Genomic DNA, 25411 nt, shown 5'->3' on the forward strand with positions numbered 1-25411 from the left:
TAAGGAAAACAGCCAGGACGATCACAGTATCCCCAAGAAACCAGGATCTCCACCCTCCGACGCTAAGATAATTAACGTTATTTTAGGTGGATCTAACATCTGTGGCACCTCTTATTTTCAGGCTAAAAGACATCCCAAGGTCTCCAAAATAGAAAATGAGGATATGCCACGAAAGAATACCATGGTTAGCAGTGTAAAAGAAATTACATTTGATGAGACTGACAGGGAAGGAATTCAGGATCCTCATCATGACGGACTCGTGATAACACTATACATGGCCAACCATTTCGTCAGAACGACCCTCGTTGACAGAGGATCCTCGGTCAATATCGTACTCCTAGACACGCTGTAAAGAATGAACATCCCATAATCGGAGATGGTCAAAAGATCCTCAGTCCTCACAGTATTTAGCGGGGAAACAAAACACATAGTTGGTGAACAAAGCTACCAATATACATAGAAGGGGTAAAATCCATACAAAATTTCTGTGTTATTGACAGCCTATCTTCTTATAATGTGATACTAGGTAGACCATGGATCCACGAGATGAAAACGCTTCCATCAACATACCATCAGTGTGTGAAGATGACCACTCCATGGGGGACAGTGAAGATCATGGGAGATCAACAAGAATCAAAATAATTCTACAAAACCTCTATGAAATCTACAACCAAACCCTAACATGCATAGAAATTAAGGAAGGGGGAATGACATGTTCTAGAGACAAAGGAACAAGATGTAAAGGAAGTGCCCATGGGAATCGAGGATCCTGAAGCCAAAGTCCTCATAGGATCCTCAATGCCTGAGTAGATCGAGCAAGATCCACTGAATTTCTTAAATACCAGAAGCAAGATATTTGCATGGAAACATGAAGATATGACAATTATAAACAAGGATATTATTATTCATAAGCTTAATATTGATCCTTCTTTCAGACCAATACACGAAAAAGAAGGAAGTTTGCACCCAAAAGGAATCAAATCATCCAATAGGAAGTAGAGAAGCTCCTCAAAACAAGGATGATCAAGGAAGTAAATTTCCCAAGATGGCTAGCTAACGTAGTTGTCGTACAAAAGAAAAACGGAAAATGGAGAGTGTTTGTAGATTAAATGGATCTCAAAAAGGCTTGTCCTAAGGATACTTTCCCTCTACCAGACAATGACTTTATGATAGATGCGACGACTGGCCATGAACTCCTGACTTTCGTGGATGCTTCATCAGGATTTCAACAAATCCAAATGGAACCAACCCGCCACCTCATGTGCCAAAGTAAAACAGTTGTTCTACCTTCCCCGCTTCCTCTTTTTCGACATATGCGGCGGCGGGTTACCAGATAAGAGGGGACAACTTCTTTCTCCTTTGCATTGCTCAATCTTCCTTTTCTGATTGAAAATAGCAAGCCACTCCACTACTAGTACAGAGGCCAGATAGAAGGTTGCTTATATGTTCAGGCTCGAAAAACTTCCATGACATGGGAAAGGATCATGAGATGAGGAAAAGAAAGAAAAGGTGCAAGGTGAGGCGATATCGAGAGGTAGAATAGGTGAAATGAGTTCAAAGGAATTAGTTAAGACACGCTTCTTTAGCACAGGCCATAGAGTGAAGTTAGAAGGTTCAATGAACTACGCGAAGGGGAAATCTTGGGCGCTATTGTTGTCTATATACAAGTGGCGTAGGCGAAGCTGTGGCAACTCGTAGAGTAGACAGCGAGCTCTGCTTGAACAGAAAGCAGCAAGCTGCAAGCACTACTCCAAAAGCAGTGAGCTCCGCAACAAAAGCGAAGCGAGCCACGGTAGCCTATTAAGTTTTTCAGCTGCATCGTACCGTATTATGGGAGGGGTCCGTACCTCCTTAAGATAGAGCCCCCCTACTCCTAATGTAGATCTAGAACTACTGCTATGGGATCCCATTGATCTAGCGGAAGCAACGGTTAGGGCATGGACAATAACAGATCCGGAGGTAGACCTTCTACTAAAGTGGAGTCACCACCATATATTGAAAAATAAGGCAGCAGCTACATAATCCAGTTGATAACAAGAAGTCTCACTTTACTGGCTGGGAGTTCTACTTTCTACAATCAAGCATAAGCCCTCTTCTACTTGCCTTTCTCCCGTAGTAGCTTCACGTCCTCCCTTTAGAGTCCCTCTGCCAAAAATTTCATAGAGATAAATGGTTCAGCTCCCTTCTAAGCCTTGAGAGGATTTTAGGAATCATCGATGAAAGTGTTACTTAGCTATTTCTGCTGCTCCATTCACGGAAGCATTTTATACGACCTCTCATGAGACAAGAAAGCAGAAGCTTCTAGAGCCGTATCCTAACCTGATTTAGAAACAGAACGTGACGGAGGCCGAGTTGTTGATGAGTGAGCCCCATCCGATGAATGTGTAGGTATATATTGTTACACCGTAATGCCTATTGGTCTTAAAAATACAGGTGCGACATATCAAAGATTAGTGAATTGGATGTTTAAAGACAAATTGGGGGACACCATGCAAGTTTATATTGACGACATGGTAGTGAAGTGGATGAAAGCCGAAGATCACAGTAGAGACCTCAAGGAAGCATTTGACATCCTAGAAGAATACAATATGAAGTTGAACCCACTCAAATGTCACTTTGGAATGAAGTCAGGTAAGTTCCTTGGATACATGGTAACCAAAAGAGGGATATAAGCAATCCCAGAACAAATAAAAGCAATCATGGAACTAAGATCCCCGTATTCAATAAAGGACATCCAGAGGCTAACTGGAAGAGTAGCAGCACTCAACAGGTTCATTTCAAGATCCTTAGAAAGGTGCAAGCCCTTTTACGATATCTTGAAAAAGAACAAGAAATTAAGTGGATGGAGGAACACGAAAAGCCTTCCAGGAACTCAAAACATATCTAAGCTCTGCTCCACTACTGATGAAACCTATGGATGGGGAACCACTTATTCTCTGCCTCTCAGTATCCTCAAACGCGGTAAGCGCTATTCTGGTCAAGGATCTTAATGGGGAGCAACATCCTATCTACTATGTAAGTAAAAGTCTCTTGGATCCTAAAACCAGACACTCTCATCTCAAAAAATTAATTCTTGCCTTAGTAACTGCTTCTACCAAATTAAGACACTACTTTGAAACACACACTATACATGTAAAAACTAACTATCCTATCAAGAATGTCATAAGAAAATCAGAAATGTCAGGAAGGATGGAAAAATGGTCGGTGAAGTTAAGAACATTTGACATCAGATACGAACCAAGATCCGTCATAAAATCACAAGCATTAGTGGACTTTGTGGCTGACTTTAGTAATGATCTACAAAACAAAGTAGACATGGAAGCCAAGCGACTCCTAGAAGATGAACACCTGGGAAGATGGACGCTGTTCATAGATGGAGCTTCAAATTAGAAAGGAACAAGCCTTGGGATCATACTAAAGTCGCCACAGGGGGACATCATACCCCAAGCAATTAGTTGTGAATTCAACACTACCAACAACGGAGCAGAATACGAAGAACTCATCATGGGACTACAATTAGCTAAGGATCTTCAAATCAAGGATCTTTAGGTATTTGTTGATTCTTTGTTACTAACCAATCACTACAATGGATCTTATGCAGTAAAAGGTGAAAAATTAGCATTATACCAAGAGATCCTAAAAAAATTAGCTTCTGATTTCGAAAACTTTAGCCTGACCCAAGTTCCCAGAGAGGAAAACACAAAAGCATATGCACTAGCCAATTTAGGATCATCTCTTAGGATTCCACCAGAGACGAATATTCCTATAACTCACATAATAACCCCAACCATAGAAACCCTCTCCGACAAGTCAGAAGATCCTAAGCGTCCGACACGCATAAAAACTATTGAAGATCCTGACCCTAGGATCCTTCCTCCAAGAGATCCCGATGAACAGGATCCTAAAAGAAGTCCGCCATCATGGACCCAACCCATTATGGAATATCTCCAAAATGGCATAATCTCGACAAGAGAAAAAAGTGTGAGAGTATTCAGGAGTAGAGTCTCAAGATTCGTGTTAATCTAAGGTAAACTTTACAAAAACATCTATGGCATGTCCATACCTAAGATGCTTGGAAGATCCTGAAGCTGCGGAAGTCTTAAAGGATATACACGAAGGAGATTATGGAAATCACACCGATGGCAGATCCTTATGATCCAAAATATTGAGAACAGGATACTACTGGCCAACCATGAAGAAATACTCCTTTCTACATGCTCAAAAATGTGATGCTCGCCAAAGACACAACAACATCCTGCACCAACCGGCAGAACCTCTACATCATATTATCTCCTCATTGCCATGAAATGGGGGATGGATATTGTAGGAAAATTGCTTGTATCCCCAGGAGGAAAAGTCTTCACGTTGTTGATGACTGATTACTTCTCCAAATGGATCGAAGCTGAAGATTTCGTCCAGGTAAGAGACAAAGAGGTAGTATTGTTCATTAAATGTAATATCTTGACCAGGTTTGGTATCCCGACTGAGATCATATGCGACAATGGATCCCAATTTATTAGCAAAAGAACAAGAGACTTTTTTCACAAGATGGGGGAATCAAAATGATAATGTCCACTCCTGTTCATCCTTAAGCTAATTGGCAAGCGGAGTCCAGCAACAAAATCATTGTAATCAATTTGAAGAAAAGGTTGGACAAAAAGAAGGGAAGATGGGCAGAAGAACTTCCTTCCGTTTTATGAGCAGATAGAACCACTTCCAAAGTGGCCACAGGTCAGACCCCCTATTCCTTGGTGTTTGGGACAAAAACAGTAATCCCTACTAAAGTGGTGATCCCAACGGCAAGATACTTGCCACAAGACCAAGAAAATAATGACCGGATCCTAGCACATGATGTTGACACTATTGACGAGCTTATGGATCTTGCCAAAATACGCATCACTGCTCACCAACAAAGAATTACCAAGGATTACAATAAGAATATAAGTGTCAGAAGGTTTCAAATAGGGGACTAGTTATTAAGGAAGACATTCTAAAACACCAAGGATCCTAGTGGAGGAAAATTGGCTCCCAAATGGGAAGGACCATATCTTGTAGATGCTGAAGCAGGAAAAAGGAGTATATTGGCTAACAACACTTGAAGGAGACATTCTGCCAAGATCATGGAATGCCATATAACTTAAAGCATAATACATGTAAGTAGGATCAAATGATCCACAACAAAACCAAGGTACACATTTCCTTTACCTTAAAACTTTTATTATCACTGATTTCCTCGAACACATTACTAACTTAAGCATCGGAGGTGCGTTAGCTAGACTAATGCCCACCTTAGTTAACGTTTGCTATGCAGAGAAACATATGGTTGAGGATCCTCGAGAGTGAAGATCCTGAGACATCGGGATCCTCACAATCGGAGATCCCGAAACGATCAGATCCTTAAATTTTGAACACCCAGAAGTACAAGGATCTTGACACATAAAGATCCCAATACTTGGTAAAATCCATTATTTAAGAATATAATCCCTAAAGTATCATGTACGTAAGCTAGAGACTGGTCATCTCTCCTACGCATTAGGGTACTTAATCCCCTTTAAGGTTTAAAGAGCTAATTACCTCTTTTACACGAACTAAGGTTTATACACCTTGCTTGGGCGCGTGATATCTAACTGTGGGATACTGATATAGGGATCGTTTCACGAATCAGTGGCTTGCCAACCCTCTTATCTTTGAACACAAGTTGAGATCCTTAAGGTTTATAACATTTACATGTTATCCAGAAATCGGGATCCTACCCCAGCGATTACTTAAGGATTATAACATTTTCATGTTATCGGGATCCTACCCTAGTGATTACTTAAGGATTATAACATTTTCATGTTATCAGGATCCTACCCCAGTGATTACTTAAGAATTATAACATTTTCATGTTATTGGGATCCTACCCTAGTGTTAAATTTAAAGCTTATAACATTTTTATGTTATCAAAGATTGGGATTTTGCCCCAGAAATTACACTAGACCTATACCAACTTCGTGTTATCACATGTTGGGAATGTTCCCCAGAAAATCAGGTCAGATAGTAACATCTTCATGTTTACCTACCCAATGAATTATACTTCATGTAGGGATCCTCCCTATAATATAACATTGACATGTTATCTATTTTATCTAAGTCTATAATCTAAACAGGTTATCCTAAGGCGAAATTTCCTTTACAAGATCCAAAATCTTTAGGATCTCTAGCAGTAGGGACCCTTACCATTAATGATCCTCATCAACCTTTGTTGGTTCCTAACGTTGTACCAAAGTGCTATCCTAAGTTGGAATTTATCCTCGGTAAATTCTAAAATTCAAAGACTCATGAAGCTTAAAGAGAAACTCGAAGGCAATCGGCCATGCAGAAAAACCATAGGAGAGATGCAAAAGGAAAATGCTACCATATCATCCAAAAGAAAAAAGATTTGTATATCAACACAAGCAAAAGATTAATTGTATTACATCACTAACAAAAGAAAAACTACTCAAACCTATTTTTTGCAGGCCTAGACCTTAGTCTGGTGATCATCGACCATGACCTCCTTCTCCCCTCCTCTGGTCAACATCAACACAGGATCCTGACTGGAGACAATACGCTTATCAATCAGCTTAGCCAACGCCTCACGCCATCCCTCCACATCCCAGGAACTTGCATTTTCCATATCCTCAGCCAGCTTGGTCTTGGCCTGTAGAATAGCTATTGTAGCGCTCATCTTGGCATAAGCAATCACCTCTTCTAGATCCGCCAGATGCTTTTCTTCCTTTTTGACTTTACGCTTGCTCAATAACTCCACGCTTTGGAGAACATCCTCATTGGCGACCCTCCATGTCTCCTCCTACTCTTTTAGAACAATCTCGACTATATCAGCACGGACCCTAAGGTCGTTGGTAACATGAGAAACATAAGCGAAGACCTAGAGGAAACATAAACATCAGCATGAAAAATAACAGGTATGATAAATTAATAAGAATAGTTTCTATTATTACAGCTTGAGAAAGCGAAGATAGCTTCCCTAGAGCATCCTCGATGTTGAGGTTCTCTAAGCTGAAATCTACAGCCTCAGAAGTCTTTTGTTTTTGGGATCCTGAAGCCTTAATCGTAAGATCTATATGAGATCTTTTGGGAGGAGGATAATGGCACCTTTTTCTTGTTTAGCTTTGATTGAGCCACTGGTCATATCATCTTGAAGATCTGCCAAACCAAAGCGGGCCTTGGACCGGGTAGTCTTACAACCTGCCAGAGATCCCTATCAAGTCAGGATCTTATGAAAAGATATATCCAAGAAAAATAGTGTTACCAGTGGCCATAGAATTAGTAGTGGATGAACCCTCTTGAAGAATGGAATATTCACGCCTAAACGACCTCTCCACCGCAGGAAGTGTGATGAATTTGGATATCTTGTCCTCAGAATCGCCGGTGGCAGGAATTAGCTCCTCAAACCTAAACACCGCATCGAAACAAAGAAAATAAGGGAAGTAAATTTCAGGATCTGTGATATCTAAATTTATTTCCTACCCTTTTTAACCCATGATCTTGGTAAGGAATCCCCTAAGGAATCGAATCGCCCCTCACGAAGAATTTTGATTCTTTCCAAGCGCCGTCGTTTTGTTTAGATTTCAGAATGAGGTGGGGTTTATTTGTCTTAACGCTTAATAGGAAACGAGAAGAACCAAAAGTGGAATGATGATAGATAGAGGCCAAATCAGGTAATCCAATGTCTATATTTTTGGACTGATTCAGGAGATCAATCCAATAGAGGATCCTCCAAACTACAAGCATAGTTTGGATATAGGAGATTTGGGTACACAGAAAGAAATCACGAACAATACCAGTAAAAGGATAGGTTAAACCTAGAGTGAATGTGTATTCAGGAAAACAAACCCATGTTGGAGACACAAAATTAGGTTGAATGGAAGCCTTGAAAGGACAAAACCACATAAGAAGGGAAAGCCTCGATGGCTTTCAATGATTCCATGTATTCCTTTTCAAAAGAAAAAACCTCGTCATAGCTTAGGATTCCTTGATTGTTAAAATCATTCTCGGAAGGAATAACAATGCCAGCTTGAGAACGGCTGATTTTCTTAGCCATGACAAGGAAAATCAAAAGAATGGGAGAACGAATGAAAGGGAAAAAGGATTACCTTCACAAGGAGATGATAGTGACTTGAAAGAGTAAAAAGAGGAGTAAGTGAAAGCACTCATTTAGAGCTAGATAAAGATGACGGAGATGATCTGACCATTTCTCGATTATCTCAATAAAGATAAGACTTATCTCTCAAAAATTAAATGTAAATCCCTTTTATCTATTTACTTTAAGTTATTCCTTTAATATTTACGGAACTAACCCATATATTTTCAGAAATAACTTGGGGGCAATTGTTGGGACCAGGATCCTTAGTATATCCAGGATCCTCAGCAACATCAGGACCCCAATTCAATACCGTTATTATTTTTATCGATATTTATATTGGTCATATTTTGTCTATAACTAACACGTGTGCAGAACTAGTCAAGGGAGGACTAATTCTCAACGAAGAATCATATCAACTATGCTAAAGACCCGGAATACTTGGTGAAATAACATTCATGAAGCTGGTCATAGAGGTTCCTGGAAATATCAGACATATTGTTGGCTGGATTAGACTATAAATTGACACTTGTAATCTGCACACAACACACTGTTCTTTAGATTAAGCTTACTCTACGAAATTCTCTATTCATTCTTACTAAGAACTCATTGTAAGCTTTACTTTATATCAATAAAATCATCAAGGTAGGTGATCATTATCACCTCCCAAGGTTTTATGCCAGAGATCCTAGCAAGGATCAAGGGCTTTCCTTGTAAACCATCGTGTCATTTTTCTTTTACTACTTGCTATTACACAATTTGAACATCACAGCCTCTCATTCAATTTGGTTGATTAGTAGTTGTGTATTTTTTGACCAAAACAATCAACATGTTTAATCCATGAATAATCATATTATTCTAAAAGTCCAAAGTCAGTTATAATTATGGGTGAAATTATAAATTAAGACTAATATGGATTTGATTGGTTGAATTTCACCAGATGAAGGTAGGCAATGGGTTGTAACCAAGTTTCATAGGTACTTGTCATAGAAATAATATTGAACTGACAAACATCATGATCCTCTCATGGATCACTATCATGAATGATACTTGATTAAAAGGTACTATCTTTGTGTCCATAAGACATGAGATACATAGTGGGACTTAAGTATAAGGTATGTGTTCTTTGATATGGTCAAATGTTGATCCTTAACTGGGCAGTTATAAAAGCCATTTTTTAGGTATGGTGTGAACTATGAAAGAGGCTTATATAGTCAAGGTGGGATTTGTTCCTCTTATGTGTTGAGAGTTAGACATCTAAGACGCCTTAACAAAATTTGAACACCTATTGAGATTGATCGCGATCTGTATCTGATGTTCAATATGATGTCTATGATAAAGGGATAACTGATACACTTACCATATACACCAATTGTAGCCTTTGCTTTTGGGAAATTGGAGTTGATAGAATGGTACAAAATCGTATGTTGTTAGGGGCAGTGAAATTTTAAGGTTATGATAAAACAACCAAGTATTTTATCCAAGAGAGCAAAAGATATGCAAGTAATCTTAAAAGCATGAACAAAAGATTAGAAAGTGTTTACCGTCTTTATGTTATGGTTTTGAAGAGAAGAACCAACAAGAAATTAAATCCTTCTCCACCTTTTTAAAGCATGTAATGGGTCTTTAACCATTAAGCACCCATGCAACTACTAGTTAGATTGTCCCCCTTGATTCTTATTACTTTTGACTAAACAAGTTAAAGCACCTCTCCATGTCCTTTGAAATTTTGGACCTCCAATAACTCACACCAATCTTGCTAATAGTGGTTCGAGTGCTAGATATTGGAGCTTGATTTTGAAAGAGGTTTATCAACAAGAGGGAATTTTGGTTCCTTTTATTGTCGAAACTGTTGAGTTTCTGATTATGGCTACCCTAAGGATATTCGTTGATGATCCAACTGTGTTTCCTACTGTTGCTCGAATTCCGGATGCCATGCTCAAGCTAGTTGACCCTTAAAATCACATTCTTGTGTAATATTTATCTTCTATTGACTCTACTATGTCTATTGGTGTTTTTCCATCAAAGGGGGCTATAGGTTCTTGGAAAGCTTCTAAAGCTCCAAAGAAGAAAAAGCAAGCTAAGAAACCACCAACTATGCTAGAGGATGTTATGAAAGCAATTCTTCCTTTGCAATCAAGAATTTTCAAGCATACAAAGAAACAAGAAAAGAAATCCCATGATTCCCCAGTCAAACAATCTGTTCCAGAACCAGAAATCGAGACTACTGAGCAAACGCATGTTGATTATTCACATACTCATTTTTCTCAGAAGGGTATCAAGAAGATAAGAAAGCCTTAGTTCAATAGGAAAGGAGTGTGTTTCAAGAAGTATCTGTTCCAGTCTCACATGCGTCAAAGAAGCGTCAAGCCCCAAATATAGCTAAAAATCTGCAAAAGAAGAAAATAAAGCACCACAATCCACTTTACCAAGTCACAGTCGAAACTGACAACTACAGTGACAATGATATTCACATAGAAGATTCTGTGCTTGGATCACCTCGAAGGGATTCTCCTCTCAAGTCGAATTTCAAGGCGATAGGGGATCCTGATGTCACTGTAAACGTATCTAATATGGATAAGAACATCAATTCGAATGATCAAACTACAACATCCATCCTTGAGTAGAATAAGGTCATCCCACCCAGGTTTTGCATACCGAGTCCAATATGGAGGAGGTTCGAACTCTAGAAATCCCCACAAACTTATTTGATAAGGACAAAAATGTCAACATGGGTGAAGGGATGTAGAACAAAGAATTCTTTGTTACTTCTACTTTTGAAACATCCACCATTCCCATTTCAACCATCATTTCATCTACACTCGAAATTTATATAGTTGACAAATCCACAACTATACGACCTATTTCATCACTTGTAACAATTTCAGTTCCTATTTCAACTATCTCACCAATATACACCACGATCATGCATGAACCAATTACCACCCACTTTCCTTCTCAATCTACTGAAGCTGAGAGAATGCTCCATGTAGAAGAACTAAATGATGATGAGATCATGGGGTTTTTTTTCTGATCTTCAATTCGATCTTGAGGAGGAAAATGTTCCTGATGATTTAATTATGTCAGGTAAACAATTCAAAATCCTCAACTCCAGAATAAATTCTCTTCTTCAAATTCAACCAGATACTGGGGGAAGGAATTTTGTTACCGGGGTTGAGATGGAGTATTTGTTGTTATCTCAAGAAAATCACTTTCAAAGTTTGGTTGAAAGAATTGAGCAGAAACAAGTCAAAAGGTTGGCAGTTCATTCCAAAAGCTTTGACTACAAGATTCAGAAGCTTCGTGACGTTGAAAATGAACGTCTTGATATATTTGTTGAACAAGTGATGAAGATTAAGGAATATGTGGATCTAAAATAGTTTGAACTTAACTTAGAGATGTCAAAAGAAGTTCAAAAGAGGGATCAAAATTACACTTTGTTGCATAGAAAAGTCGATGTCATTGTGATTGTTGTCACAAATTTAGTTGATTTCAACACTGAGTATTCAACCAAGCTTGAAGCGAAGTTAGAAAAGGATTCTCAGGTGTTTGAAAAGTTGGAAGAGTTTTTACCACTATCAAGGATTCTATTGTGAAAGTTCATATTTCGAATCAATCATCAGTTTCTTAAGAGTCAATTTCTCAATTCATTTCGACTATTGAGACCAATATCAAAGCAGAACTTGCTCCCATCCTTGTGTTGGTTCTTCGATTGCCAACTAATGCTCAACGTGCGGTGCAAGTGTCACAAGGGTAAGAGAAAGGATGTGCCGGATTTGGTTCCTCAAAAGATTCTGAAAAAGGGGTTGTTGTTGGGAAGGTGAGTTTAATTCAAATTCAACTTCACTTCCCATATCGTTGACCACGACGTTTACAACAACAACTACATGGCCACTGTCAAAAGGGATCTTAATAAATGAAGGAATGGGATATTCAAGTTTAAGTTCATTTCCTCTAAATTTGAATGTTGATCCAAGTAATAAAGGAAAATCTATTTATGTGGTTCTTTTAGAAGAAGAAAAGAAAAAAGAAAAAAACTCTATAAATCGAGAAGCAAACAAGCAGTGGTGTTACGAAATGATTAAGGATATTGTTTTGATTGGGTTAAATGACTACATTTGAAAGGTTCCTAAGAAGAGCTATGATATTGAGAATTCTGATTTCTATTAGCTTGACTTACCAATACACCACATGTTGGTCACATCTTCCCAATTCAAGATTGTTGAAAATTTTAATGATAAAGATGAATTCAAAAGACATGATATTTGTTTCCATGCAATCATGGGAAAAAGCAAAGAAGAGGTATGGTCATCTGTGAAGATTGTGAAGGTGATGACCATAATGTGTGACAACCTGTTCGAAGGTCTTTTGCAAAATTTTTGCTATGTGGTTTTAAGAGCTAACAATGTAGCTTCTGAGTTCTCTATTGCAGACTTCCCATTGATGAACTTAAACGACTTGATCACTGTTACAAGGATTTTGAGTAATGTGGATGTTTCAAAGCTAACTGAAACAAAATAGGATGATCTCATCATTGGTTTTGCTCATATTAAGGTTTTCATAAACAACTTCTATGATCACTTTGGAATCACGAATATTGAGCTTGCTTTAGCTGCAAAAAAGCCTTCGAAAGTCCCTCAATCTTTGCTGAAAGGACATATTAATATTGGAAAGTATGATGATGGGGAAATAATTCATTAGCCTCTTGGGGTCATAATTCAATGGAAGAACATGAATGGGAGGATTACAATTTTTTTTATTCAAGTACGTGCTTTAGAGAGGTATATGAATGCTCAATATTCCAATCTACTCGTTCAAATTAACAACTACAAGAAGAATGATGTTGAAGACGATGCAGTGATACGAAAGACTATTTTGTGGTATATGGAGGTTTGTAGTGTACTTCTTCAAACTTTGAAGCTTATGGGATAATTTAGACTACTCTCACTAAAGAGGTGATTGTAGGGGTCGAAACGTATATAGTGAGGAGCCAAATTAGGTTGAGTCTGTAAGGGTATGAAATCCAAAATGATTTCAACTCTTTATGTATTTACAAGGCATTGTTTGTATTCGAAGTTAGAACGTTTAGTCCTTGTATTTTTCTGTTAAGTCTATTTTACCCTATAAATAGGGTAGGTACTAGAGTTGAGAGTAACTTTTGTGCTCTTTAGTTTGTAAACACTCTCGAATACTTTGTACTCTCTTTAGACTAATACGAGCCAACCAGATCTTATTTACATGATGTGTTGTTACTTCTTTATTTGATTGATTTCGTGTTCATTTATCAATTCGAACTCACATCACATGATCTCTACTACCAGCGAACTCATTAAGCAAACTTATATCCAACATGAAACACAAATTCAATGATTGGAGAAGGAGATTACATAAAATGATGGAATGAATATGATAATTCAAGAGGTTCTAATTAAGGTCATTCAGTCTGCACAACACTTTATGGAAACTCTGAATCACAAGTTTGACGAGGTTCTAATAATCGAAGAAACCTTGACACCTTCAAAGCCCAGGCTCCGACGATTGATGCATATGACACACTCACCAAGAAAATCAATATGAGCTTCCAACCGTTGTTCGAAAAGCTTGATGATTTGAATCCTGATGCGTTACTTGCATCGAAAGTAGGGTCGTCCAATTCAAGAGGGGGATAAATGATGACTACATAAAAACCAAGCTTGAAATTCAAACTCCAAGATGAAACATCGGATGAAGAAATTGAAGTTGTTGAGGGCGAATGTGAAAAAGAAGATGATTTTGATCAAAATGACCAAGTGATCAATGCAATTCAAGGATGAAGAGCTATCAATGAGTAACCCTGTATAAGAAAAACCCTCTTAAAAGAGGATAAGAAAAAATGGCAATTTGTTTGTTGGCCATAAAATCTTGCCGAAATGTTTAAACAAACCAGAGAAATGGCTAAGTTAAAAACAAAGTTGGTTGCTGACACGTTCTAAGCTACTCAACAATGCCTCCTCCCATTCCTACTATGAGAATCGTTCATGTTGATGAAGGCTCTCGAATGAAGAAAACATATGATTTTCCTATCGAGCCTCTGATTCCTCCTCCCTCGGAAACTTTCATCACAACAATCGGCCAAAAGATCATCTCTTGCACGATCACTCTGAACGCCTATGTGAAAGACAAAGGAAATGGAATCTCTCTCTGAAGAATCTGTCTTGTGAAGACGTTAAGAAAAAAGATGGTTGGTCTCTTGATTAATTCAACAAATCAGTGGAAGAGAGCCTTAGAATTCAAGCTCCGAAGGACAATCTGTATCCTTTCTATGGCATCTCTCCTTACTATCCTCAAGGAATGATATATGATGATCACTTTTTTCCTTACAAAAGATATGCTCTTCCATCTAACACCTTCGAGAAACTAGATCTTCTAATTTCTCATCATAGCCAGTTCTATGTTAAGTTTTCTCCTCTTCGTCCCACTGATGACAAAGAATCTCCTATCCGAATTGAGAGAGAAAGACTAAACACATTATATCCCACCAATGCATTTCCTCAAGATAAAGCTTGTTGTAAGTACATGATCACCAAGTTTAGTGGTTTCAGAATGAAGATCCTCAGAAAATTTGATATTGGCTACATTCTCTACTACTACTACATCTACCAGAACACTCAAGACAAAATCAAGATCTCAAATGCTGATTTTCCTTCGATAAATATGAATGACATTCTTGTCATTGCAGCTCACCTAAAGGACTGAAAAACATCTAAGTTTAGTACAAGAACATACAACTTGACTTCAACTACTTGAAAGACTATGTTGTTGAGCTCGGAATATCAAATGTGGATTTCTCTCACCTATTCCGAAATGACAATATTCTCGTTGTTGTCTCTACTGATCGTGATGGAGTTGATCTCCTTGATGAAGGCCCTATCAGAGAACCTGAGCTCGTATTTGTTTACTTGAAGAAAATCTTAGGCAATAAGGAATTTTTCAGAGTAAGAGACAAGCATCTTGTTCCTACCATAATTTTTTAGAGATTCATTTCCAAAACAGAAAAGAGCACAACTTCCAAAGAAATCTGGAAAGAGTTTGATGATCAACTGAAGTGGTATATTGAAGTTCGAAGCTAGGTGTAGAAAGCCTACCTCTTTTCCTTTGAAGAATCAAAGTAGGATTGCTAAGGATTGATAAGTACAATTAGGGGAGATTGTTAGTACATGAAAGTGACCCTTAGTCAATCCGATAAGATGTGCCTTTCTGAGATGGTGCATACTACAAGATGAAGAGTAGTTTCTGAGATGTTTAGATTTCTGAATAATATTGTTTAAGTCTAGTCAATGTGTAAGAAGTGAAACTACTTGGTTGTTTTTTTCTGTTTGTAACGTAGTATAGTACAACCGAGAAGATCAGTAGAAACTGTTGTGTCAGGTTGTTAATCTTCAGTCCACGCGCACTTTATCAAGAATTTGTCTTTAGTTACTCCTTGGCTACAAAAGGACTATCAACCTTTGTAATATGTGTGCAACTTGAGAATTACTTCACTTCTATCAAATCAAGAATTATTCATTCAATCATTTCTATTTAACATTCTTCTTATTCTTCTTTACTTTCATTCATTGTACTTTATATTAATTATCTTAAACACTTTGTTAAGTTATTTACTTCAAGGCTTGACTGGTTTATCAAGAATTGATTGATCTTTTGTTGTTTGATGTGAGATTAATTCACAATTTTTGTTTTTATTAATCCTTGTCCTGGGAATCTTGGTAAGTAAGGGTATTCCAATCTCAGTCCCTTATCATAATCTCAAGTCATGATCTCATTTTATATTTATATGAGATTTTTCTCGTGTCTCATCAAAATACATAAGTTTCTCACACATTCAATGATTTTCGTGTACCATACGATACTCGTAGGGAATTGAAAATCATTTTCTCCTAAACTTTCTCCAAGTAACTAACTAGCAATTTTTCTTTATTTAGATAGTAACTTAAATAAGTTGTCTCTTCGACTTATAAGTTATAATTATTCACTACTCATTCTATCACAAATAAGTTATATGTATATCAAACATACTCACTAATCTCCGAACTTTGGTCATTAAAAACCATTCTACAATTGAAAAGCATAATGATTGGTAAATCAACTGATGATATTTCAAAGGTAAACCTCCAAAAATAAACATGACTACAATGTAGTTAAATCAACTAACACATAACCGCAACAACTCTTCAACAATACCATTTAAGCATTATCAGAATTACGAAAGAAAGGTCAACTCTTTATATCTTCTCAATATTAAGAATAACCAATATCCCTATTTGATAAGACCACAATTCAAGGATTATAATCAGCCATACATAGAGGGATATTAACTAGCAAACTATTCCTAACTGAGGGTTCTGAAGTTTATTCTCTATTATCACCAGAGTTTCTCAATATCTCATTTCTCTCAGCCTCTAATTATTCTCACAAATAGTATTTCTCTAACTATCAATCACAACTACCGACTCTTCTAAAGTGGTACTATTTCTCTTACTACCATTCACAATCAACTATAACATCTGACTATTCTCAACTAATAGCATTTTTCTAACTATTAGCCACAACTTTTAGCCATTATTATTCACTCATCTCGACTCAACATATAAATCTAGTTAAATATGTAGTAAAATAAACACATCATTCTCAATATACTCCTCAAAAAATATAGCTCAATGTGTATGTTCATTCAGTAACTCTAACCCAAATATACTCATTTCTTCTTTTGGTAACTTTAACTGTCATGACCATAATTTATAGTATCACCTCTACTTGACCATATTTAGAGCATGTTCCTCACTCTATTAAAATATGTTAGTTTTATTAGTTACTCAAAATATAAATAATTTATCTCATATACAACCCGTAGAAATCATAATTACATCACAACTTAGAAAATTTGATAATGAAAAGTTATTCCACCTGCTCAGATACGTGAGAGGTGTTGCGTATGCTCTCCGTATGTGCCAGATATTGGATTATACTTCTATAACATTCTACTTTAGACACATTGTGTGCCAAATCTATTCACATCGTGTTATACTAAAGTATATTGTCACTTTTTTAACTCTACTATTGTATTTGTACTCTTAACAAATTAATCTCATTATCAAAACAAGTTAAGATAACTATAAAATATTCTCACTACTACTAGTTTTAAACATATCAAAATTGATTCACATACTCACAGAAATGACTAAATCACATTTATAGTCAAATTAATATCTCAATGTCACTAACACATGATGTTCACATAACTCTAGGAAACAACTCTATGATGCCAAAAATGTGTTTATAATGGTAACATTTTTATGGCTACTTAAGCCGTCATTTTATTTAATAGTTATCAGTAATGGATCTAAAGCTACTCAAGCTACCATTACAATCGTCATAGGATACTCATTATGTGACCTTAATTCTCTTGTTACTCGATATCACAAGAAACTCGTTATATGATATGTTGTATTTAATAACTCTACACCGTGATATACAATATACACTCTCTATTCTTAACACGTATAGTAGTGATACTCAATTCGTTGTATAATAAAGCTACAATATAGCAACATCACACTTACTTAAATGGTATTGCCACAAAGTACTTGTCATGTATGTTACCAAACTCACTCTCCCTACTCACCAGATATTGTCACAGATGGCTCAAATTGTGCTTATCATACTCTTATTATAGTATTAACTAAAACTCCTACTCTTATTACTCAAATCTCACATCCAGAATACAATTCAATAAGAATTAAGGCATAAACACCAAAAGATTCTCTAACTGTATATAATAGTTAACTAACTTATACTCATATCGTTAAGTCAACTTATACTCCTCTTCTCTACCTAATTCACTCAAACCACTTCTTTGATACTAACTTGTAACACCTAACTTTTAAACCCAATTCACACCTAATATTTTCTCTTTATATTTATAAAATATATTGGTGTATGTTTACATTAACAATCCAACACGGGTAGTTATCAACATAATCACATCAAAGAATTAAAATAAAATGATCTAATTTGGGTATTACAACTTGTCTTCTTCAATTCTCACTTCTTAATAAATTTACCTTCAAAGAACACATCAAAAGGGTAAGCTACAAAGAGATTAATGAGTAACCCCTAACAACAGTGCACATAATAATAATAATAATCATAACAATGATTATATGAACAATATGACAAAAACTCATTTCTAATCTATAGATACTTTTCACACAGCTCATTATATAATCATAATGTATATAACACTCGAATACACTGTGTATAGTCTCTCAAAATTATTTTATTATTTAAAGTTCACAAATCTATGATTTCTATAATGACAAAAATAATGGGTGTATAGCTTCACGAGTTACCATTAGCCTCTCACAAGGTACTCCTTCTCTTTTTATTGTACACATACTCTTTCTCTTTCTCTCTCTTTCTCACACATACATACTCTCTCCCTCTCTATCTCAAAATCTATACTCCTTCCCTTTCTTTGTTTGAACTCATAAATTTTCTCTGTTTGTATTCAAGCTCTCTCTCTCTCTCTCATAATCTCTCCATCTCTCTCCCTCTCTCCCTCTTTCTTTCTCCTTTTCTTTCTTTTTTTTTCTCTCTCTCTGTATATATATATATATAATCATACTCATTCTCTCTCTCTCTCTCTCTATCTCTCTCTCTCTCTCTCTCTCTGTCTACAATTTTTATGCTTATTATCTTTTTCTCTCATTCACCTACTCTCTTTAATCTCTCTCTCTCTCTCTCTCTCTCTCTCTCTCTTTCTCTCTCTGCTCAACCTCTTTCTCTAATGTTCTCATACCCTCTCTTTCTCTTACTCTCTTAACTCTATTTATGATCTTTCTCTACTCATTCTTATTCTCTTTGTCTATCTATGTCTTTATTTGTGTTAATTTCTTTCTCTCTTTATCATTTTCTCTTTGTATCTCTATATCTTTTCATTTTCTCCATATACTCATAATAACACTATATATATATATATATATATATATATATATATATATATATATATATATAGATGGTATTTGCTTAAAAACCGGCATAGTAATACTTAATTGCATAGCTCATTTGCATTCACTTATTTACTCAAATAGCAATAAATTGCTATAATTCTCAACTACAATACTCAATGACCCATATTGCATTAGCTAACTACAATTATCAGTTATAGTATTTGTCAACCCATATAATATCAAATGACAATACTCATATATTATAGTTTATATACATATAAAATATTAAATATCTAATTACAATCATCCAGAGAAGGATATGGTTCTTCTCTGAGAATATCTTTGGTGTATGTGTTCAACTTTATAATTCTATCTGATACTCAATTACTTAATATTATTATGCAAGTATGATTACAAAAATGATATAAGACGATACCTTAATTCACTTGGTACTCACATACACTCATATACCAACATCATGATTTCTCTTATCCAGCTATGAACCATTTTTATAGGCTCTAGTTTCCGTTTTGTCAAATAAATTTACAAAAGAATATGTGAACTCTATTTATGGTGGGTATATGCAGCAATCTCGTATCACAAGTTCGCGTAGTGATGTCACATGTGTGCCATATTTTTTTTCCATGTGTCATTCTTCTTCCGCCATGAATCTCTCTCACTCTCTTTCTCTCTCTCTCTCTCTCTCTCTCTCTCTCTCTTTCTTAATGCATCATTGCATTGCAATAATGCTTGAAGCTGCGTCGCGAGTTTTGATTAGTCTTTTAAATATGGCGACCTACTTCTTAATTGTGATGTGAATCACTTCTCAATTACATCGCGAACCTGAATTGTATTGCCCTCCTTCTATTAAAGAAACTCGCTTTTACCATTCTCTTTGGTAATTCATTGTGTTACGTCTCACTTACCCCATCCATGAGATACATCTCTCATAATAATACCTGCTCTATAAAACAAGTGTTACACTAATCAATCTTATATGATGCTCATCTTTTAGTAAGGCCTTAGATGTCTAATTCTTAATAAATGAGAGGAACAAATGTGATCTTGACTACATACGCCTCTCATGTAGTTCATGTTATACCCAATAACGACCTTTGTGGTTGCTTTTTTTTTATTATTATTATTAACAACGGTTAACCATATTAAATCACAAGTATCTCCAACCTCAAATCCCAAATATGCATCTCAGGTTGAAGAATATAAAGATAGTAACTTTGATCAAGCATCACTCATGATTACGATCCATGAAGTGATCTTGAAGCGAGTCATGTCTAATACTTCTTCTTTATGGACTTCGTTGAAACCATTTCCTATTTTCATCTCCATGATAATGAAACAATCTAACTCATATTAGTCTTATATCATATTTTCTCCTACAACTATGAATGACTATGGAAATTCATAATATCTAGATTATTCAAGGAATAAACATGTTAATATAGAACACAAGTATTTAATGATAAGAACATATCTAATATATCAAATCATTGTAATTGTTGTTGTGTACATTGTTCTAATATTTAAATACTAATTTGGAATCAAATCCAATTACTAGAATGACGAAGTCTTGTAGCTTTAACAAGACTTTCATGCTCAGCTAGTGATAGTGATTTAGTTAAAAGATTCTTGAAAAGCGATTTGTATAAATTTTGCGAATACTAACATTTTTTTCTTCACATATATCTTAATATATTGAAAACTCCCGATAATGTTTCGGGTGCTTAGATATGACTTTGGTACCAATACTTGCATAATGGATTTCACATAGTCATAAGAGATCATTATGGGGTCCTAAATATCAATAGCAACCATAAGATCACTAATGAACTATTCATTTAAGTAGCTTCTTGTGTCACTTCCTATGCAATGGTGTATTCTGACTATATAGTGTATTGCATAACTATATCGTGCTAGTGACTCTTTTCCACGAATTCGTTCCTCCATTCATTATGAGGATATGCCTAACTGTGATCGATGATCATCTCAATTTATTTGGAAGTTAGCATCAGTGTAATAATTTAAACTTAGTTTTCTTTTAAATACTCCGTAGATCTAGATTATTTCTTTAGTTCTTTATAAGTACTTTAGAATGTTCCTATCAGCCATCTTATGACTTACTCCTAGATTATACTGGTATTTCTTTGTAATACTCCTAGCATATGACATATCTGGTCTTTATGTATAAAATGACATATAATATATCCAATTGTAGCATCATATTGAATATATTAATACTTTCTAGCTCAACCTTTATGTTAGGATTTAGAGGTATGCTCAAAATCGCGTCATGTTGCATTGGAAAGAAAACCCCTCTTAAAGTCTTACATCTTGAATCTTTTCATGATCTTGACAATCAATGCAGCTTTACTGAATCCATTAAGTTTCCATGATCTATTTGTATAGATCTTTATTCCAACAATTATTGTGTTATTCACATACAAGATTAACTGTGCTCCCACTAGCTTTCTCGTAAACACAATTTTCATCCATGTCATTTTCACCTTGAAAATCTTAAAATAGGTAGAAAGATCAATCAAGTCTTATACTTGATAATCTTTTATGGATTATATCTCAGTGTTCATGGATTAAAGCCAAATATCTTTGTGCTTTGATTAATTCTACAATATGTATGAACACCTGGCATTTTATTAATTTTTTGATCAACTAATTGAACATGTTCAACAAACTATTGTTGTTTGCTAGGGACAAAACAAATGCATTTAGCTTATGGTTCTTAAATTTCTTTAAGTTTCATATTGATCCCACTGGAGGCTTGCTTTTTAAGAACTAGTTTTCTGGAATGACAATTGCAATCTTCTTTCTAGTGTGTGTGTGGGGGGGGGGGGATTGTAGAAAATTTATCGTACTAAATTGTTTAGGATATTCTTCATAAATGCTCTTTGAATGTGGTAGGTTTAGTTTCAGCTTCTCGTCTTACATAAGATTCGTAACTCTATACCTTTTAGATAAGTACATAAAATTTCATCTTAAGTCTCTTCTAGATATTTTATCTACTTGTTTGGTTGGAAAACATATTCAACGTATGTATGTTGGAGTGAGCATAACTCCAAATCTATAAAGTAAAACTTATTTTATTCATCATCAGGTAGACCACATCTTATAAGGTCTTATTCCTTATCTCTATCATAAAAGACGTACTAGATGGTATAATTTGTGATCCAATTCCAAACTCCTAAGATGATCCAAGAAACCTTGGCTTAAAATTGTTTCCTTTATTAGAATAAAGGGTTTTGATGGTCTCATTGAATTTTTATTTCATTTTCAATATGAAACAGTTTGAAGATATCAATGCTCCAACAATAATGAATAAAAGTCTTTAGTGAAGTCTCTTAAGTATCTATCACCATATCGATTCATGGGATTGAAAGGACCACCTACATCCTTATTTGTGACATCCTGAGAGTTGGGTCTTAAACTATAGACAGTCAGTTCACTGTGAACCTCTTTGTAATTCGACCTATTGATATTTATTGTATATTTTGAATAATATATAGTTTCATTAGAAATATTATAAGATACCATATGGTATCTTACTTCCAAATGTGGAAAATCTTAAACACATCAAACAAATCAAACTGCAAACCTAGTTAATATGTTTGAAAAATGAAATTTCGTATTAAGCAGTTGTGAGCGAAGCAAACCCCCTAGTCTCGTAGTACATGTTTACTTATTTTTGAAAATATAAAGAACGTCCATAACGGAGTTTGTATGCAAAAGATACGGCCGTTATAGGAAACAAAACGAGTATAATACTGATTTTCTTAAAACTTCTAAAACCGTTTCTATCCGTTGAGGTACTGGCACACCGTAGATGGAAATTCCAAGAGTGTTTATTGACTCAAACTATGGTCTAATATTTAATTCCATATTCATAATATTTTTAGTAAAAATATTTGAAAAAGTCGAAGGATGTTTCGGGTCAATTCGATGCAAATATTTCAACGCAATATCCCGAAATTATAAAACTCGAAAAATTAATCTGTTAGGGTTTTTGGAATCCTTGAACTCTACTCTATCATACATCACTTTGAAGAAAAATTTAGACTTTTGGATTTTGGCAAACAAATCTAGAAGCATTTTTGGGACTTTCTGAGGGTGTGGCATCACCATTGTACTTGCAAGGCTAGCATTACATGATCAAAATCAGCCAACTATATCCTTTCCTTCCTCCCTATGTCGAAGATACCCCCCTCCTTGGTTGAGTGCACACTTAAACAAGTGTACAAGTATGGGTGTGATGAAGTGTTTGACTTTCTAAGGAGGCATGGCCTTGCATGGACATGTGAGGCTTCCTTGGGCTATAAAAGTAAGCCCTTGGCTTCCTATTTTCCACAAAAATCATCCGACACAAGATCTATTAAACACCCTCACACTCTCTTGATCTCTCTTTCAGTTTAGAAACATCACCGAGGACCACCCTTCCACCATCGAAGTTCACCACCGGACCCACCCTCTTCCCCACAGTTTTGGCGATCAAACACCACCCACGGCCACCACGTTGCTGCCATTTTCTATGGAATTTTCCATGTTCTGCCAGCTTTATTTTTAATTTGGTGGGTGTTTCAAGTCCAAAGTTCTAATTCAAAGTTAGTTACTAATTGGTGCTATGTCGTGGTGCTTCCAGAACAAATTACATTCTCAAAATTGGAAACCACACATTAAGGAGAGTGCTTATGGACCCATTATATATATATATATATATATATATATATATATATATATATATATATATATATATATATATATATATATATATTTTAGGGGGGGATACATGTGCTCAAATATTTCGTTTATGCAAAAATACTTGAGAAACATATTGCAAAATGCTATGATTTTATGTAAAAAATTATGGTCCATTCAATATCTATTTTGCCCATATTAAACCCTATGGTTTGCTAAACTATTGTGTATCCATATAGTTCAAATTGATACCTTTTCAAGGACTACTCACGCACGTTCATATAGTTTTCATACAACATATTATCATTTTTCAAAAAGTGCATATCATTAGAGTCCTTTTTCGGACCAGTCTGTAAAAACAGTCATTTACACCTTAGTTAGGGTTCATATCAGGTTAGGGAAAATATTGGAGTCAAAGTGGACTCAATTTCTAAACCTTGAGAGTTAATGGATCCTAATTTCGACTCCATTTTCTTAGAATTTTTCTATACCAGGGTCAAAATCAGCATTCTAGATTATTTTTCATGTTTTGTCTTTCAAATACATACATACATACATACATACACACACACACACATATATATATATATATATATATATATATATATATATATATATATATATATATATATATATATATATATATATTCATACATATATATGTTTTGATCAAAAACTACACAAGTATTAATCATCCAATTTGAATGAGAGGCTGTGATGTTCAGATTAATGTAATGACGAATGATAAAAGAAAGTGACACAATGGTTTACAAGGAAAGCACTTGAACCTTGCTAGGATCTCCGACATAAAACCTTGGGAGGTGATAATGATCACCTGTCTTGACGATTTTATTGATATAAAATGATGATTATATTGAATTCTTAGTAAGAATAGGTGAACAATTTCGTAGAGTAAGTTTAGACTAGAGAACTATGTATTGTGTATAGAGTACAAGTGTCAATTTATAGTCTAACCTAGCCAACAAGATGTCCGCTATTTCCGGGATCTTCTATGACTAGCTTCATGAACGTTATTTGACCAAGTACTCCAGATTTTTAACATAGTTGAGATGATTCTTCGTTGAGAATTGGTGTTCCCTTGACTACTTCTGCACACGTGTTAGTTATAGAAAAAATATGACCTTTATAAATATTAATAAAAATAATAACGGTAATTAACCGGGATCCTGAGGTAGCTGAGGATTCTAGATATTTGAGGATCCAAAATATTGCAAGGATCCTGGCCCTAACAATTGGCCCCAAGTTATTCTTGAAAATATAGGAGTTAGTTTCGTGAATATTAAAGGAATAACTTAAAGTGCATAGATAAAAGGAGAGAGAATAGTAATTTTCAGTTTTAACCCTTAACGACTAGGTAATTTTGAAATCCAACAGATAGTTTACTAGCCGTTAACAGTCGAGTCATATTCACCGGTCCAGTATAAATATGAGTGTTTAAAAGGAGAGAGAATAGTAATTTTCAGTTTTAACGCTTAACGGCTAGGTAATTTTGAAATCCAACAGATAGTTTACTAGCCGTTAACAGTCGAGTCATATTCACCGGTCCAGTATAAAT

This window comes from Lactuca sativa, chromosome 5 (assembly GCF_002870075.4).
Source record: "Lactuca sativa cultivar Salinas chromosome 5, Lsat_Salinas_v11, whole genome shotgun sequence".
Taxonomy (NCBI): domain Eukaryota; kingdom Viridiplantae; phylum Streptophyta; class Magnoliopsida; order Asterales; family Asteraceae; genus Lactuca; species Lactuca sativa.